The sequence below is a fragment of the Myotis myotis genome, unplaced genomic scaffold (assembly GCF_014108235.1).
Source record: "Myotis myotis isolate mMyoMyo1 unplaced genomic scaffold, mMyoMyo1.p scaffold_m19_p_68, whole genome shotgun sequence".
In the NCBI taxonomy this organism is placed as follows: Eukaryota; Metazoa; Chordata; class Mammalia; order Chiroptera; family Vespertilionidae; genus Myotis; species Myotis myotis.
The window spans coordinates 60,177-79,985 of NW_023416377.1; positions in this window are offsets into that span (position 1 = coordinate 60,177).

The following is a 19,809-nucleotide window of genomic DNA, read 5'->3' on the forward strand; positions in this document are numbered from 1 at the left end:
ATCCGCTGTTTCTAGAAATTTTTTGAAAAACCTTATAAGTATGGTTTTGAACTCTATATCCAGTAGTTTGCTTTCCTCCATTTCTGTCATTTGTGACCTGTTTCTTTGTCTCCGCATTTTTTATGCTACCCTGTGTTGATAGAGTGGCTTTGTGTGCTAGGTGTCCTATAGGACCTAGTGGCTCAGCCTCCCCAATTACCTGAGGTGGACACTCTTGGTGCACCCTTTTGTGGTCTTTGTGCACAGTCTTGTTGTAGTTAAGCCTTGATTGTTGTAGGTATCACTGGGAGGAATTGACCTCCAGGCCAATTGGCTGTGAGAATCAGTTGTGTCTACAGTGGGAGAACTTCTGTGCTGGAGACACCCTTCTGGGGCAAGACTTGCTTCAGTGGGGCTTTGGTGCTCACTGAGTCTGTCCCCTGAGTGTGTCCCTTATGGATCTGAGAAGTTGTAATCTGGATGGTCCCACTCTGACCACTGGGTACACTGGCACTTGGATCTCTAAGGAGGTGCTAATTTAACCTCTGTATGAGGCTACCCAGCATGAGCTATGGAGAGATCTGCAGATTCCTGTTTTTTGTTTGGGGTTTGGAAGTGCCCAGATGAGGCCCAGCTGTGAAGCAATGCAAGCTTCTGTGGGGCCTTGGGCCTTCTTCTGGAAGTTCTGGGTCTGTCTGGCCCAGCTGCAGTTTGTTAGCTAATTTTAGATTGCAAAGAGCCAAGCCTTTCATATGCAAAAGCCTCTGGCACAGCTTGGGTGGGGTGGGGTCTCAGGGAATCAACAAGGTGGAGCAAACAGCTATGGCTGCTCCTCAGTCCTACCCTAAGTGGCCCTGAGTCTCAGTGTCCCAGAAATCGCTGCAAGCACCTCTGAGAGAAAGCCGCCCTCGAGTTCCAACCGATGCCAGAAAGTCCAGTTTCTCCCCATATGAGTCTGGGTCCCCAAGTCTCTCCCGAACTGGAGTTCAGAGCAGTCGGAGCTTGAGACTCCCTCTCGATTGAAAAAGACAACCTGAGTGTCCTCAGTTGCTAGCCCTTTCCACCTGCGCCTCCGTATGTCTGCACTTTATTTCCGCACCTCCTCTGAGTCTCAGTGTGCTTTTCTCTTTTCTTCTAGTTGTAGAATTTCCACTCAGCCAGCATTCCTGTGGTTCTGGATGATGTCTATTTGTCTTTTAGTTGTATTTTTGAAGTTGTTGTGCAAGGCAGCAATTTCCAGTGTTTACCTATGCCACCATCTTGGTTTCTCCTCCACTCATTTTTTTTTAATTGCCCAATCAAATGAGAATACTGACCATTCCTAAAACACAAATTACCTTTCATACCTCTGTGCCTCTCTTCCAATTTTCTCAGCTGGGACTGATGTGCTCACTGACCATGTGTCCAAATCCTACAGTACTTTAAGTTCCACTCTATGGAACTTAAATGAAACTTATATGAAACTCCATGATGTCTTATGTAATAAATTAATTGGAACATCCCTCTCCTTTGAATCCCTACAGTACGTTATGTCATCATTTTTTTATATATATATTCAAAGCCCAATGTTATTTTATTTCTTTATTTTGAATTGAACCTAGAAAGAGGAAGGGAGGGAGAGAGGAAGGAAGAAACATTGATGTGAGAGAGAAACATTGATCGAACCCACAACCTAGGTATGTGTGCTGACCAGGAATGAAACCTGCCTCTTTTTGGTGTATCTGATGATGCTCCAACTTCTGAGCAACACTGGCCAGGGCTACTTTGTGTCATTCTTGATACACTAATTACATGCTTCCCACTGTCTTAATCACCCATAATATTGTAACCTTTGTGTTTCTCAGGGCACCTGGTTCCATATGTAGATATGTAAGTATAAACTAATGATGTATTTGCTGAATGAACTAATCCATCTATTAGCCCATTGAGACAATGTCATGCCTCAGAAATCATGCAATGGGCTCATTCTTGAGCCCCCCTTTTCTGCTGCTGTGCAACATGCCTCAGAAATCAATTCAGTAACTACATGCATTTCTTACTCTTCAACTGTTAACTTTCTCCTTAAATAGCAAAAACAGTTTCAGGTAGACATTTTAAACATTTATTCTCTCAAATCCCCCTCTTTTAAAGAAGTAGAATATAAATTAATTTAATTTATATTATTGAGGTGACAGAGGATAAAAATACTTGTTTCACAGATGAAATCAAATCCTTCCTCTGTGGTGATGTTGTCATCTCCCACAAAGTAGGCTGCTTCCAAAGGGACGGGGAGAGAATGGATGAGGAAGGGACTCTCAAGGGAATCTGCTCCAGTGGGGAGACAGATCACTCTCACATTTTATATCTCTAACAAAAACCCATTGAGCGCACCTGTTGAGAGGATCCTTTGCCCCCTAAAGGTTTAGGAACAGGAACTAAAATCAGCTCTATCACAAACAAGGAACATGGATGGTGTCTTATGCCCGGCTGCGGGCACAGCTAAGAACTGCAATGGTCACTGTGGGCTGGTGCATCTCCAGCCAGTATGTTGGTGTGCATCCCCACAAAGAGGAAATTACATTTTCCAGTTGAGCTGGGTGTAGCCTTTCCTTGCTGCCAAAAGAAAATTCTACCCCCATTTAACTTGAGGGATACTATTTCAATAGTTATTGTCTTTCTTCCAATTTCACATCTCTCCATCTTCCCCAATACTTCCCCCGCAGTCCCACATGTAAATTAACATATGAAATAGATGTCACATGTTAAATGAAACTTTGTACATGTTTGGCTACCCTAGTGAAAAAGACACTAAAAGTGTCATATGATTGAATTGAGAAAAAAAAGGTATATTACCTGATAAACTGTTGCAGCTGAAATTTCTAGACATAATAGACGTTGAGCTGTCAATCCAGAACAATGCCTTTAATCCCTGTAGCATTAGTGTGAGTTCTCAGGTTGTTGACTCTTTGTGTTGTGCTACATCAGAAGTTGGCTAAGTTTCCATGTGAAGAGCTAGATAGTAAACACCACAGGATTGCACGGCATATGGTCTCTGTCAAAACTATTCCTTTGTGCCTACTATTTCATTGTAGCACAGTGAAGCTGTAAACAAAATAAGAACAGATGCATGTGGCTGTGATTCAATGAAAATTTATTCATGAACAGTGAAATTCAAACTTTAATTTCTACATCACAAAATATTATTTGTTTGCTTTTTTTCATGATTAAAAAACTGTAAAACGATTCCTAGTTTTGCAGGCTGGTCAAAAATAGATGGCAGGCCAGATTTATTCCATGGGTGGTAGTTTGCTGCCCCTGTACGATTTAAATTTGGGATCCATAAATTAATTGAATATTATAAGTGTATTCTGCTGTAGTGTATAGATGTTAAGTATATTCAGTTCATTGTTTGTAATAGAGGGGTACTGAGGTCTCCAATTATGATAGTAAATTTGTCTGTTTTTCCTTGCAGTTTTTTTCATTTTTGCCTCATGTAGTTTGTCACTCTGTTATTGGGTGCATACATGTTAAGGATTGTTATATTTTCTTGGAGAATTGGCTGTTCTATCATTATGTAATGCCCTTCAGTATCTCTGATATCTTTCCTTGCTTTGAGGTCTGTTCTATCTAAAGTTATTAAAGCTACTCCTGCTTTCTTTTGGTTAATGTTAGCTTAATATATGTTTTCTATCTCTTTACCTTAACCTATATGTCTTTATAAATTGGGGTTTCTTATAAACAACATTTAATTGATTTTGTTTTGAGCCAATCTGACAATTTGTCTTCTAGTTGGTGCATTTAGATGATTAATGTTCAAAATAATTATTAGCGATAAAGGAAATTTAAGATAAATACCACTAATCTCCCCAAACTTTATAGGTCATTTTAAAATTATTTTAATGTCAGAATCTTTACTGGCAAAACAAAACTTGTACAAATATTGCAAATTATAAATTAAATTGATCATATGAAATTCTCAAAAAAGAACACTAAATTATAAATTTCCAAATATCAGAAAGAAATATTGTGGGGAAAAAATAAATAAAAAGAAAAAATTAATTAAAAAGAAAAAAATAGTGTTTTCAATTTAACATTTCAATGCTGGAGCATGTAAAATATTGCTAGATAATTTAAGAATGCTATTTAATATAAGCTTTCAGAAATTGAAAAGCATACTGAAAAATATTTTTGCGAGGCAGATTATTTTGTGATAGTATACATGGCAACTATAGTTTTGTTGGAAAAAATCAGATTTGGAATTTTTATTAAATTTATTGAGATGACATTGGTTAATAAAATTATATAGGTTTAAAGTGTACATTTTCATGATACATTGTGTGCCCTCCACCCAAAGTCAACTACAATGAAATACCAGCTCACACTTATTAAAATGGCTATTACTAGTATTTGGAATTGTAAAGAAAACCTTATTTCAAAAATTCTTACTGAAATATCAAGAAAGTTATAGCAGAGAGGTAATTTGGAGAAGATGAGAGAGGTAATTCTAAAACAATCCAGGTCCCAAGATAGTCTCTTCAATAAATGGTGTTGGGAAAATTGGACAGATATATGCAATAAAATGAAACTAGACCACCAACTTACACCATACACAAAAATAAACTCAAAATGGATAAAGGACTTAAATGTACGACAGGAAACCATAAAAATTCTAGAAGAATCCAAAGGCAACAAAATCTCAGACATATGCCGAAGCAATTTCTTCACTGATACAGCTCCTAGGGCACTTGAAACGAAAGAGAAAATGAACAAATGGGACTACATCAAAATAAAAAGCTTCTGCACAGCAAAAGAAACCATCAACAAAACAACGAGAAAACCCACTGTGTGGGAAAACATATTTGCCAATGTCATATCTGATAAGGGCCTAATCTCCAAAATTTATAGGGAACTCATACAACTTAACAAAAGGAAGATAAACAATCCAATCAAAAAATGGGCAAAGGACCTAAATAGACACCTTTCAAAAGAGGACATTCAGAAAGCCAAGAGACATATGAAAACATGCTCAAAGTCACTAATCATCCGAGAGATGCAAATCAAAACAACAATGAGGTACCATCTCACACCTGTCAGACTGGCTATCATCAACAAATCAACAAACGACAAGTGCTGGAGAGGATGTGGAGAAAAAGGAACACTTGTGCACTGCTGGTGGGAATGCAGACTGGTGCAGCCACTATGGAAGACAGTATGGAGTTTCCTTAAAAAACTGAAAATGGAACTCCCATTTGACCCTGTGATCCCACTTCTAGGAATATATCCCAAGAAACCAGAAACAACAATCAGAAAGGATATATGCACCCCTATGTTCATAGCAGCACAATTCACCATAGCTAAGATCTGGAAACAGCCTAAGTGCCCATCAGTAGATGAATGGATTAGAAAACTGTGGTACATCTACATGATGGAATACTATGCTGCTCTAAAAAGGAAGGAACTCTTACCATTTGCAACGTCATGGATGGAACTGGAGAGCATTATGCTAAGTGAAATAAGCCAGTCAATGAAGGAAAAATACCACATGATCTCACTCATTCACGGATAATAGAGACCATTATAAACTTTTGAACAATAATAGATACAGAGGCAGAGCTGCCTCAAACAGATTGTCAAACTGCAGCAGGAAGGCCGGGGAGGGTTGCGGGGCAGGAGGTAGGGGGGTAAGAGATCAACTAAAGGACTTGTATGCATGCATAGAAGCATAACCAGTGGACATAAGACATTGGGGGATAGGGGAGGCTAGGGGACTGTCTAGGGCGGGGGGATAAAATGGACACATATGTAATACCCTTTGTAATACTTTAAGCAATAAAAAAAAAAAAAAAACAATCCAGGAAGTCATATTAAAAGAGAAATGAGGGTTCATCTCAGATATCTAGTGTGCTTTTGACCAAAAGGAGATTAACAGCTATACCCATTTTTTTAATGGCAGTTTGTGACAGTGGAGGGACCAATGGCAGAAAAGTCTTTGACATTTTTATGGGAGGTAAAAGCTTAAATGTGAACAAATGTTTAGTTCTTGGGATAAAAAATAAATATACTTAGGAAGTGCTCATATCAGTTACATTTTGTTCTTGGAAGAGTTAACTAGTTCTTTTTACTTTAATAACAATGTACAGATGTTACATTGGTGGGACAAACTGCTCCCTGTGGGCACAGTGGCTTCCTTTGAGAATACTGCTACTTGCACCCAGAAACATCTGAGGTAAGAGACACCAGAGAGTTGATGAGAGAGACGTGACTTTTCACCTCAGTACATGCAAACTACAAGTGCTAAACCTATAATCTCAAAAACTAAAAAATTACATGCTGTTTTTTAGATTTGTATTCTGATGCTCTTGAATACCACAAGGCAGCGGTTCTCAACCTGTGGGTCATTACCCCTTTGGAGGTTGAACAACCCTTTCACAGGGGTCGCCTAAAACCATCGGAAAACACATATATAATTACATGTTGTTTTTGTGATTAATCACTATGCTTTAATTATGTTCAATTTGTAACAATGAAATTGTGGGTCACCACAACATGAGAAACTGTATTAAAGGGTTGTGGCATTAGGAAGTTTGAGAACCATTGCCATAAGGGGCTACATCAAATATTTACTAACTTCTACTATGTCTCAGGCACAGCAGGGAATATAAGCATACAAAAGAAGCTGGCAACTTTTGGCTCAATACAGTATACAAGGAATATATAGTAACTGATAGCAATCACAAATCATGTAATAAGTGGTATGGCTAATGTAAGCAGAGTGTGGAAGAGAGATGAAAAACAAATCTAAATGCACCACTTCACATCACTTTTGGATTACTGAACTTTCACTTCTATATGAACTACATAAATCAATTTGTAGAAAACTAAAATACAAAAATTTTTGTAATGAAAAATGATAGCTGGACAACTAATGGAAATAACAATTAAGAACTCAGCTATATCAACATCATGGAAAAGAATCTGGAACTCAGATATAAGACCATGTAAAGAAACATTTACAAATATGCATGTGTCTAAGTAGAAGTCTAGAAGGTGATGGGGAAGTTGAAACAGTGGTGGTAGCTCTTCTTTTATAAAATACTAGAGGCCTGGTGCACAAAAATTTGTGCACTCGGGGGGGTAGGAGGGGTCCCTCAGCCCAGCCTGTGCCCTCTCACAGTCTGGGACCCCTCGGGAGATAACGACCTGCTGGCTTAGGCCTGCTCCTGGCTGGTAGAGGGCAGGCCCAATCCCTAGGTGCAGCCCCTGGTCGGGCTCAGAGCAGGGCCGATTGGGGAGCTGGGGCACTGCCCCCTGTCATGCACAAAGCAGGGCGGATTGGGAAGTTGTGATGCCGCCCTCAGTTGCTCAGGGTAGGGCCGATTGGGGGGTTGGGGCACCACCCCGTCACACTCAAGGCAGGGTCGATGGGGAGGTTGCAGCGCCACGCCCTGTCACCCACAGAGCAGGGCCAATGAGGGGGTTGGGGCACTGCCCCCTGTCACACACAGAGCAAGGCCCATCGGGGGGTTGGGGCTCCATACCCTGTCATGCACAGAGCAGTGTCAATCAGGGGGTTGGGGAGCTCCCCCATGTCACTCACAGAGTAGGGCCGATAGGGAAGTTGGGGCACCACCCCCTGTCACACACAGAGCAGGGCCCATCGGGGGGTCGGGGCTCCATACCCTGTCATGCACAGAGCAGGGTCGATCAGGGGGTTGGGGAGCTCCCCCATGTCACTCACAGAGTAGGGCCGATAGGGAAGTTGGGGCACCACCCCCTGTCACACACAGAGCAGGGCCCATCGGGGGGTTGGGGCTCCATACCCTGTCATGCACAGAGCAGGGTCGATCAGGGGGTTGGGGAGCTCCCCCATGTCACTCACAGAGTAGGGCCGATAGGGAAGTTGGGGCACCACCCCCTGTCACACACAGAGCAGGGCCGATCAGGGGGTTGGGGCGCCGCCACTCTCACACTCAGGACAGGGCCAATGGGGAGGTTATGGCTCTACCCTGTCACACACAGAGCAGGGCTGGTCAGGGGGTTGGGGCGCCGCACCGTCACACACAGAGCCACAGGGCAATAAGGGGGTTGGGGAGCTCCCCCCCTATCAGGCACAGATCAGGGCAGATCAGAGGGTTGGGGCGCCTTCCCCTGTCATGAACAGAGCAGGACGGATAGGGAGGTTGTGGCCCTGCCCCCTGTCACACACAGCGCCGCAGGGCGATCAGGGGGTTTGGGCGCTGCCCCTTGTCACACTGATCCCGTTGCCGGGAGGCCTCGTGGCTCCGCTGATCCTGGTGCTGGGAGGCATATTACCCTTTTACTATATAGGATAGAGGCCTGGTGCATGGGTGGGACTGGCTGGTTTGCCCTGAAGGGTGTCCTGGATCAGGGTGGGGGTCCCCACTGGGGTGCCTGGCCAGCCTGGATGAGGGGATGATGGCTGTTTGCAGCTGGTCACACACCCTTCAGGGTGGGGGTCCCCACTGGGGTGCCTGGCCAGTCTGGGTGAGGGGCTGAGGGCTGTTTTCAAGCTGGCGGGTGACTGAAGCTCCCAACGGCTCCTTTTTTTCTTTTTTTTTTAATTCTGGGCCAGCTTTAGCTCTGACTCCAGCTCTGAGGCCTCTGCTGCTGAAAGCAGGTATCTGGTTTGTTTGTGTTCTATAATAGAAACACTGTATCAACTCCAGCTCTGAGATCCGGCTTGCTGAAAGCAGGTTTCTGGGGTTTTGTTTAGCTTCTATATATGTAACTATGTTTAGCTCAGAGGCTGGCAGCGGCAAGCGGGGAACGTTGGAGTCCTCCGTCACTGAATCAAGCAAACGTCATGTTAGCTTCAAGCTGCCTGGCTGCCGGCCACCATCTTGGCTGGCAGTTAATTTGCATATCGCCCTGATTAGCCAATGGGAAGGGTAGCGGACGTACGCTAATTACCATGTTTCTCTTTTATTAGATAGGATTCTTGAGATTAAAATAAAATTAAATACCTTATAGAATTAAAATACTCATTATTTATTAGTTGTTTAAATATGAATTTTTAACATTAAACATCACTTTTTTTGTATTTTAGTGTCATAGATTTTCAAGCATTTTTAACCATTGAAATGCTTTAAATAATGGTAAATTTAGCAATGTTAGAAAGAATGATATAAAAACGCATATTTACAAGCCCCCCTTTTTTACTGTATTAAATGCATATGGGTAGGAAAGTTCTGAAGCATGAATTTCATTTTAATTTTCTGACTTTCACAGAAGTGCTTAGTTTATCAGTTGCATAATCCCCTCACTATAGTAGATAATATAATCATATGATGTAAAAAAAAGTATCAGATTCTTTTACACATTTCCAGATTTACAGTCAGATTTTGTCAATTCTTTTTAGTAAAGTAAACATTAGAATAGAAAACAGAATAAATTTTAATTCTCTCACAAATATCCATTGAGTAGTTTAGATATCCCTTCTCAGATAGTCACATTTCAAACATATTTTGGAACTGCTTAATGTTATGTTTCTATATTATGTTTTGGATAAGCTGAGAGTCCATGTGTAATTATTAATAAAACATATTAGGTAATAAGTACATTGTCCTGCTGATTATCATAGCACAATAATCAATATGTTTAGCTCATTACCACAAAATGAATTAAATTATCATTGCATTTCACAGAAAATCAGTTATTAATATTTAAACAAAATAAAGTTTTTACATAGGAACAAAAGGACATTGTCTATTCTCAATGTCAATAATTTTACAAGTGAAGATCATGTTCCAAAAACCCTTTTCTAATGAATTCTTAATAAATAAGCAAGGGCCATTGTGTACATTTAAACCATGGAATACTATGCAGCAGTAAAAAAGATGGATCTCTTACCCTTTGAGACAGCATGACTAAGTGAAATAAGGCAGTCAGAGAAAGACAAGTATCACATGATCTCACTCATATATGGAATCTAGAGAACAGCATAAACTGATGAACAAAATAGATCCAGAGACACAGAAGCATGGAACAGGCTGTTGAATCTCAGAGGGAAGCAAGAGTGGGTGGGTGGGAGGGAAGAGACAAAAGAAGTTATATATTCCTAACCTATGGAAACAGACAATAGTGTGGTGAAGGCCTAGGGCAGGGGGTGGGTGTGGGATAGAAGGGGTCAATGGGGAAAAAAGGGACATCTGTAATACTTTCAACAATAAAGATTAAAAAAAATAAGCAAAGGCAACACATTCCCAAAACCGTATAACAAGACCCTAATTAAATGTGAGATATATAAGCAATACATTCTCATTAAATTTTGTCAAATATTAAGCATGTGATTGGAAAATAACATCTGTTATACAATAATTGTTTCTTTATATGATGACTTTAAAATGTATTAATTTCACTGAAGAGACATTACTAAATACCTATTCTAGAACTTATTTTAATGTTAGTATTGGGAAATGAGAACTGTTAAAAATATGTGATTTTATCAAACAAAAAAATGATTCAAATAAATGATATTATTTCATTATGACTGGGACTAGAAAAACAATAGTGGAATATGTAGAAAAATATATATGTGTAAAAAATACAGGTGAAAGTTGATTATTTTACAAAGAATATTTACAAAAACTTTTTATAAAGATAAATATTAAATACTAAGAAAGGGTGTTAAGGAAGAGTTGAAAGTTTTTCTGAATAATTTCATCAACAAAAGAGAATACCCCAAACCTAGAGAAATGGAAGCATGAGACCAAGTGCCAACACCCTTCCCTCTTCTCTTACCTGCTGACACTTGACATAATAGACAAAATAGACAAAATATTTGACTTACAGAAACCTAAATATATGCTGAAACTAAACAATGGTGATAATCTCCTAAGGAAACCAGAAATATGTTAGGTTAGGTGGCTCAGGAGGCAGCGAAGGAAATACAGAGAGTTGATCAGAAAAGGAAGGAAGGAAAGTTTATTCTTTGTCCCCGGGAGACCCAGGTACCCCCAAGGACAGGGCACGTGGATTCACGCCAACATGGAGGGGGGTGCTTTTTTTTTATACTGCGGTTGGTGAGGGGCGGGGACATGAGCTGAGATATTCAGCTGAGGAAGTTTCAGCTGCAGAGGGTCAGCCAGGTATTCGGGAAGGAGTCGGTATCTGTGTGGGGGTCGTGGAGAAGCCAGTATCTGTGTCTGGCACGCTGATCTGTTAGAAATGCCAGGGGGAGTCCATTATCTCGTCACACGTCTGCATGTATCCGATCCTGGGCTCTCTCCGACCTAACAAAATGAATACAAGCAATTAATTAAATCATGGCCAACTAGAAATTCCAATTTCTAAAATAGCATCATAATACTCCTTAAAGTAATCCTGGGAAACTTCATTGACTAACTTGATTAGAGATGAAAAGGCCTGTTTGTGAGAAAGAACCACTTTCTACCACCCACCACATAGTTTTATAAACACACAGGACAAAAACACAGGAGAGAGAATCCAAATACAAGGGCAATTGAATTTTGGGAGAACATTTTCTTATAGTTGGGGACCAGCCACTGAAGTATTTACTCAGGGATAAAATATATAAAAGAACATGAAAAACTGGGAAGTTCTTTATTTGGAGCTACATTTGCCACCACCATGGTTTAATAGCAAGATATTGGATGATGACAGCTGATCATGTTGGGGCAATGGGGGGGAAAAAGATAAATTGGTATCACACAATTTATACTTAAATTTCTTCCTTATGCATAGCCGCATGGTAAACAAAGAATGAAGTGATATCAGAGGAATGGTGGTGTAAGGGAGCAACTTTTCCTCTGCCCCAGATATTTCAACAAGTTAACCATCTATAATTCAACATAGAAATCCCTGCTTAACATAGATGCATGCCTGAGAGACCTGCACACTGAAACACATAAAGGTGGGCATCTGGAAGAAACGAGAAAACCAGCAGGGAGGAAAGTGCAGAAGGCCTGCAGACACAGCCCTGTAGGGAGCTCCTGAGCTCGTGGCTCAGCTGGCTAGGAGAAGGGAGAAAGGTGGAGGTAACAGGCATTTTCCTCTGGGCCAGAGGAACAAAGAACTGTGGGAGGTCGGGGTGGGGGTGGGGGGTAGGGGGGAAGGGGGGGCAGGTGAAGCAGTCCAGCAGGGAGAGTTAAGAGTGTGTGAGAGAGGGCACAGTGTTTGAGTTGTCAGGCACCTGACAAAGCACAGGGTTCTGCTATGCGGCTCCCCACTGTTGGCTGGGTGGTGGTTTTTTTCAGACAGAAACTGAGTGTCAAGAGCCTTGCCATGGCTTGAACTCCCAAGACTCACCTCCTATTGCTTTTGGAGTCAGGTCCAGGAGCATATCGCCCATAAACCAAGAGGTGTTGCAATAGAATCACTATCTCCCTCTGTGACTGATTCCCAGGAGGGGTGCTTGGGGCGGGACCCTGTGAGGTCAGGGGTTGCCATTATGATGAAGGCAAAATAAATCCCACCCTCAAGCAGGGCGGCTGTATTGTCATAGGCAACTGGGAGGCTCAAAAAAGCCTTGTGATTCAGCCCCATCTACTGGAATATAGTAGAAAGAGCTCTTCAGAGATAAATGTAAAAACAAAGGACAGCAAATACCAGGAGGAACCACAGTAACAAGGATGACCGGAAAGAATGAAAAATCCCCAGAAAGCAGGTGCAAACTCATGGAAAAGTGATGTAAATGACAGAGATTTCAAGATTGCACTTCTGAAAATACTCAACTAGATGTGAGAGAATACTGACAGGCAATTCAGTACACTCAGAAAACAAATCAATGAACAAAAAATGAGTATTTTACCAAGGAAATTAGAATTTTAAAGAAGAACCAATCAGAAATCCTGGAAATGAAGCATGTAATTAAGGAGATTAAGAGTAAGCTACTGAGCATAGAAAACAGAACCAACCAGTTAGAGGAAAAAAACTAATGATATTAAAGATAGGAATCAAGAAATGATGCAGAGGGAAGAGAGAGACCTGAGAATTAAAAAAAAAAAAAAAAAGGAAGAGTTCTATGAGACCTCTCTGACTCCATTAGAAAAAGCAATATTAGAATTATAGGCATTGAGAAGGAGGAAGAGAGGGATCATGGAATGGAGAATCTATTAAACATAAATAGTGGATGAGAACTTCCCAAAGCTATGGAAAGGACTAGATCCTCAAATCCATCAATAAAACAAATAGAACACCTAATTTCTTATCCAAAGAGGCCCTCTCCAAGGCAGGTGGTATTGAAGCTGCCAAAAATTAATGACCAAAAAAAAAAAAAAAAAAAAAAAAATTCCCAAAGCCGCCAAGGAAAAGAAGGAAGTGACCTAAAAGGAAAACTCATCAGAATTTCATTTGACTTCTCAGCAGAAACTCTACAAGCTGAAGAGAGTGGAACAAAATACTCAAATGTCTGAAAAGAGGGCATTACCAGCCACGAATAATATTTGCAGCAAAATTATCCTTTAAATATGATGGAGAAGTAAAGACATTCCTAGACATACAGAAGCTGGGGTATTTTATAACCAGGAAACCTCAATTGCAGGAAATACTCAAGGGAGTTATTCTATATGAAACAAAGAACATAAGGTCATAACACTATCAGTAAGATCAACAAAAAAAAAACTTACAGCATATATAGGGATAACTTGTGACAACAAAAATATGTAAGGGGAAGGAGAAAATGTCTGAACTGGTAAAGGAAGATAAAGATCAGATGCACACAAAAGGGAAAAAACTATGGTATATATGCACCTTCATTTTTCATAAACCTAATGGTAACTACACACAAAAATTCCCAAATCAGGATATATAGCTGAAAGGAAAAAAAAAAAAAAAGAGGAAACAGAGGAGAGATGTATGGAATACCACCAAACAAAAACTAAAGATGGAAACATAAAGGAAAAGAACCAATGGAGGCATAGAGCTACCAGAAAATAAAAGATAGAATGGCTCTAGGAAATCCTCAGACTTCAATAATTACCCTAGGTCCCTGGTCATCAAACTGTGGCTCACGAGCCACATGCGGCTCTTTGGCCCCTTGAGTGTGGCTCTTCCACAAAATACCACATGTGGGCATGCACGTACAGTGCGATTGAAACTTTGTGGCCCATGCGCAGAAGATTCTCAAGGACAGACCATATGTTGGGCCACAAAACTAGCATCAACTAATTTAAAAAGATTGAAATTATACGAAGCATATTCTCTGACCATGATGCCTTGAAATTAGAAATCAACGGCCAAAAGGAAGTAAAGAAACCCACAAGTATGTAGAGATTAAACAACATACTACTAAAAATGACTGGGTCAAAGAAAAAATAAAAGATGAGATCAAAAGATATATAGAGACCAATGAAATGACAATACAACATATTAAAACCTCTGGGACGCAGTGAAAGCATAATAAGAGAGAATTTTATATCATTACAGGCCTATCTCAAGAAATAAGAGCAATTCTAAGTAAAGAACCTAACATCACATCTTAAAGTACTAGAAAAAGAAGGACAAAAGCAACCCAAAGGCAGCAGAAGAAAGGAACTAATAAAAATTAGAGAAAAATTAAATGAAATAGAGAACAAAAAGACTATACAAAAAATTAATAAAACAAAGAGCTGGTTCTATGAAAAGATTAGTAAAATTGACATGCCCCTGGTTAGAGTCACTAAGGAAAAAAAGGGAAAAGACCTATATAAACAAAATCAGAAATGACAGAGAAGTCACCACAGACACCACAGATATACAAAAGATCATGCTAGAATATTATGAAAGATCATATGCCACAATAAAGAACTCAATAGAAAGCATTAACAGTAGACTAGAAGTGGAGGACCCCATCAGTGAGCTAGAAGACAAGGGAGGAAAAATACCCAAGTAGAGCAGCATCCAGAAAAAAAACTTAAAAAACAGGAGGAGAGCCTCTCTCAACCTGTGGGTTGCGACCCCTGAAAATACATCCTGCATATCAGATATTTACATTACGATTCATAACAGTAGCAAAATTACAGTTATGAAATAGCAACAAAAATAATTTTATGGTTGGGGGTCACCACAACATGAGAAACTGTATTAAAGGGTCTCGGCATTGGGAAGGCTGAGAACCACTGGGCCCTAAGGGAACTTTGGGACAACATGAAATGAAACGACATCTGCATAATAGGGGTGCCAGAAGGAGAGGAAACTGAGCAAGGAATAGAAAACCTGTTTGAAGAAATAATGTCAGAAAGTTTCCCTGATATTGGGAAGAAAAAACTCACACAAGTCCAAGAAGCTCACAGAGTACCAAACGAGATGAACCCTAAAAAGATTGACATCGAGACACATTATAATTAAATTGGCAAACACCAACAACAAAGTAAGAATCTTCAAGGCTGACAGAGAGAGACAGAAAGTTACCTACAAAGGATCTCCCATCAGGCTGTCAACTGATTTCTCAATAGAAACACATCAGGCCAGAAGGGAATGGAATGAAATATACAAAGTCATGCAAAGCAAGGATCTGAATCCAAGAATACTGTACCCAGCAAGGCTATCAATAAAAATGGAGGGTGAAATCAGGAGCTTCACAGACAAAAAAAGACCTAAGGGAGTTTATTACCACCAAACCAGCAATGCAAGAAGTGCTAAAGGGTGTGCTATAAAAAGAACAAATAGGAAGGGAAGAAGGAACATAGGCATAAAGAATAAAAATGGCAACAAACAAGTACCTATCAATAATAAATTTATTTTTTTAATATATTTTATTGATTTTTTACAGAGAGGAAAGGAGAGGGATAGAGAGTTGGAAACATTGATGAGAGAGAAACATTGATCAGCTGCCTCCAGCACACCCGCTACTGGGGATGTGCCCACAACCAAGGTACATGCCATTGACCAGAATCATACCTGGGACCCTTCAGTCTGCAGGCTGATGCTCTATCCACTGAGCCAAACCAGTTGGGGCTCAATAATAACTTTAAATGTAAATGGATTAAATGCCCCAATCAAAAGACATAGGGTAGCTAGCTGAGTGGATAAGAAAACATGACCCATATATCTGCTGTCTATAAGAAACCCACCTTAGAACAAAGGACTCACACGGACTGATGGTGAAGGGATGGAAAAAAGGTTTTTCAGGCGAATGGACATAAAAAGAAGCTGGGGTAGCAATACTTACATCTGACAAATTAGACCTCAAAGTGAAGGCCATAATAAATGATAAGGAAGGCCACTTCATAATACTAAAGGGAGCAATTCAACAAGAAGCTATAACTCTGGTAAACATATATGCACCCAATATAGGAGCACCCAAATACATAAAAAACTTCTGGAGGACATGAAGGGAGAGATTGACAGCAATACAGTCAGAGTAAGGAACTTTAATACCCCACTAACACCACTGGACAAATCCTCTAAGCAAAAAATCAGCAAAGAAATAGCAATACTAAATGACTCACTAGATCAGATGGAATTAATTGACATCTTCAGAACATTCCACCTCCAAGCCACATAATATACATTCTTCTCAAGTGCACATAGGTCATTTTCAAAGATAGACCACATATTGGGTCAAAGATAGAAGATAGAAATCATATCAAGCATCTTCTCGGATCACAATGGCATAAAACTAGAAACCAACTACATAAAAACAATTAAAAAAATCAAACACTTGGAGGCTAAATAACATGCTTATAAATATGATTGGGTTACCAAAGAGATCAAAGAAGAAATAAAAAGCATCATGGCAACAAGTGAAAATGAAAACACAACAGTCCAAAATGTATGGGACACAGCGAAAGCAGTCTTGAGAGGGAAGTTCATAGCTCTGCAGGCCTATCTCAAAAAACAAAAAAGATGGTAATAAATTATCTCACCTTACAACTCAAAGAGTTAGGAAGAGAGCAATAAGAATAGCCCAGAGTAAACAAAAGGAAGGAAATAGTAAAAATTAGAAAAGAGATAATTGAAATAGAGACACCCCCCCAAAACAAAACAACAACAACAAAAAACCCCCACAAAAGATCAACAAAACCAAGAGCTGGTACTTTGAAAGAATAAATGAGATTGATGAACCTCTAGCCAGGCTCACCAAGAAGCAAAGAGAGAGGACTCAAATAAACAAAATCAGAAATGAAAGAGGTGAAGTAACAACCAATCCCACAGAAATACAAATGATTATGAAAAAATACTATGAACAACTCTATTTCAACAAAATATACAACCTAGATGAAATTGGCATATTCTTAGAAAAAATAAAAGCTCCCAAAACTCAATCAAGAAGAATTTTTAAAACACACACACACACACACACACACACACACACACAAAAAAAAAAAACAAAAAAAAAACAAACAAAAAAACAACCTGAATAGGCTGATAACTACCGAAGAAATTGAAGCAGTGACCAAAAATCTTCCAGCAAACAAAAGCCCTGGTCCAGACAGCTTTACAGGGGAGTTCTACCAAGCATTCAAAGAATAACTAAAACCTATCCTCCACAGACAATTTCAAAAAATTCCAAAAGAAGGCACACTTCCAAGCTCTTTCTATGAAGCCAGCATTATCCTAATTCCAAAATCAGATAAAGACACCACAAAAAAAGAGAACTACAGGCCAATATCCTTGATGAACATAGATGCTAAAATCCTCAACAAAATTCTAGTAAATCAAATTCAGCATTACATCAGAAAGATCATACACCATGTCCAAGTGGGATTTATTCTGGGGATGCAAGGATGGTACAATACCCGCAAATCAATAAATGTGATACATCACATAAACAAACTGAGAGACAAAAATCACATAATCATATCAATTGATGCAGAAAAAGTATTTGACAAAATCCAACACCCTTTCTTGATAAGAACGCTCAGCAAAGTGGGAATAGAGGGACCATACCTCAACATAATAAAAGCCTTATACAACAAACCTACAGCCAACATCATACTCAATGGGTAAAAACAACACATTTCCCCTAAAAACGGGAACAAGACAGGGATGCCCACTTTCTCCACTCCTGTTTGATATAGTACTGGAAGTGGTAGCCATAACATTCAGATAAGAAGACGAAATAAAAGGCATCCAAATTGGAAAAGAAGAAGTAAAACTGTCCTTATTCACAGATGACATGATACTATACATAGAAAACCCCATCAAAAATCTACTGGACCTAATAAGTGAATTTGGCAAAGTAGCAGGATACAAAATTAACACCCAGAAATCTATGGTCTTTAATACACTAATAATAAACTTACACAAAGAGAAGCGAAAAAAACAATCCCATTTACCAATGCACCAAAAAAAATTAAGATACCTAAGAATAAACTTTACTAAGGATGTAAAAGACCTGTACTCAAAAACTACAGGACATTTAAAAAAGAGATAGAGGAAAACATGAACAAATGTTTATGGATTGGTAGAATCAACATAATTAAAATGTCCATACTACCCAAAGCAATTTATACATTCAACACAATCCCCATTAAAATACCAATGGCATACTTCAAAGACCTAGAATAAACTCTCCAAAAATTCATCTGGAATAAAAAAAGACCCTGAATAGCTGCAGCAATCTTGAGAAAGAAGAACAATGTAGGAGGGTCACAATACCAAATATCAAGAAATACTACAAAACCACTGTTCTTAAAACTGCCTGGTACTGGTACCAGAACAGACATATAGACCAAGGAACAGAAGAGAGAACCCAGAAAACGACACAACCCAGTATGCTCAATTTATATTTGACAAGGGAGGCAAGAGCATACAATGGAGACAAGACAGTCTCTTCAATAAATGGTGTTGGAAAAACTGGAAAGATACTTGCAAAAACATGAAGCTAGACCAACAATTTACACCATACACAAAAACAACTCAAAATGGATAAAGGACTTAAATGTAAGATGGGAAACCATAAAAATCTTAGAAGAAGCCATAAGCAGCAAAATAGCAGACATTTGTCATAGCAATATCTTTACCGATACAGCTCCTAGGACAATGGAAACTAAAGAGAAAATAAACAAATGGGACTACATCAAAATAAAAAGTTTCTGCACAGCAAAAGAAACCATCAACAAAACAACAAGAAAGCCCAGTGCATTGGAGAACATATTTGCCAATGTTATCTCTGATAAGGGTTTAATCTCCAACATCTACAGGGAACTCATACAACTTAACAAAAGGAAGATAAACAATCCAATAAAAAAATGGGCAAATGAACTACATAGATACTTTTCAAAAGAGGACATTCAGAAAGCCAAGAGACATATGAAAATGTGCTTAAATTCACTAATCATCTGAGAGATGCAAATCAAAACAACAATGAATTACCATCTCACACCTGTCAGAATGGCTATCACCAACAAATCAAGAAAGGACAAGTGCTGGAGAGGATGTGGAGAAAAAGGAACCCTCGTGCACTGATGGTGGGAATGCAGACTGGTGCAGTCACTGTGGAAGACAGTATGGAGTTTCCTCAAAAATTTAAAAATGGAACTCCCATTTGACCCAGTAATCCTACTTCTAGGACTATATACCAAGAAACTAGAAACACCAATCAGAAAGGATATATGCACCCTTATGTTCATAGCAGCACAAGTTACCAAAGCTAAGATTTGAAAACAGCCTAAGTGCCCATCAGTAGATTAATGGATTAGAAAACTGTGGTACATCTACACAATGGAATACTATGCTGCTGTAAAAAAGAAGGAATTCTTACCATTCGCAACAGCATGGGTGGAATTGGAGAGCATTATGCTAAGTGAAATAAGCCAGTCAATGAAAGAAAAATGCCACATAATCACAATCATCCTGTCTCTAATCACTTTTTTTCAATGTTTTGCAAGTCAACTCTAAGATCAATAAATATCTGCTTCCAAATTGAGCTACTCTGAAATTCAATCA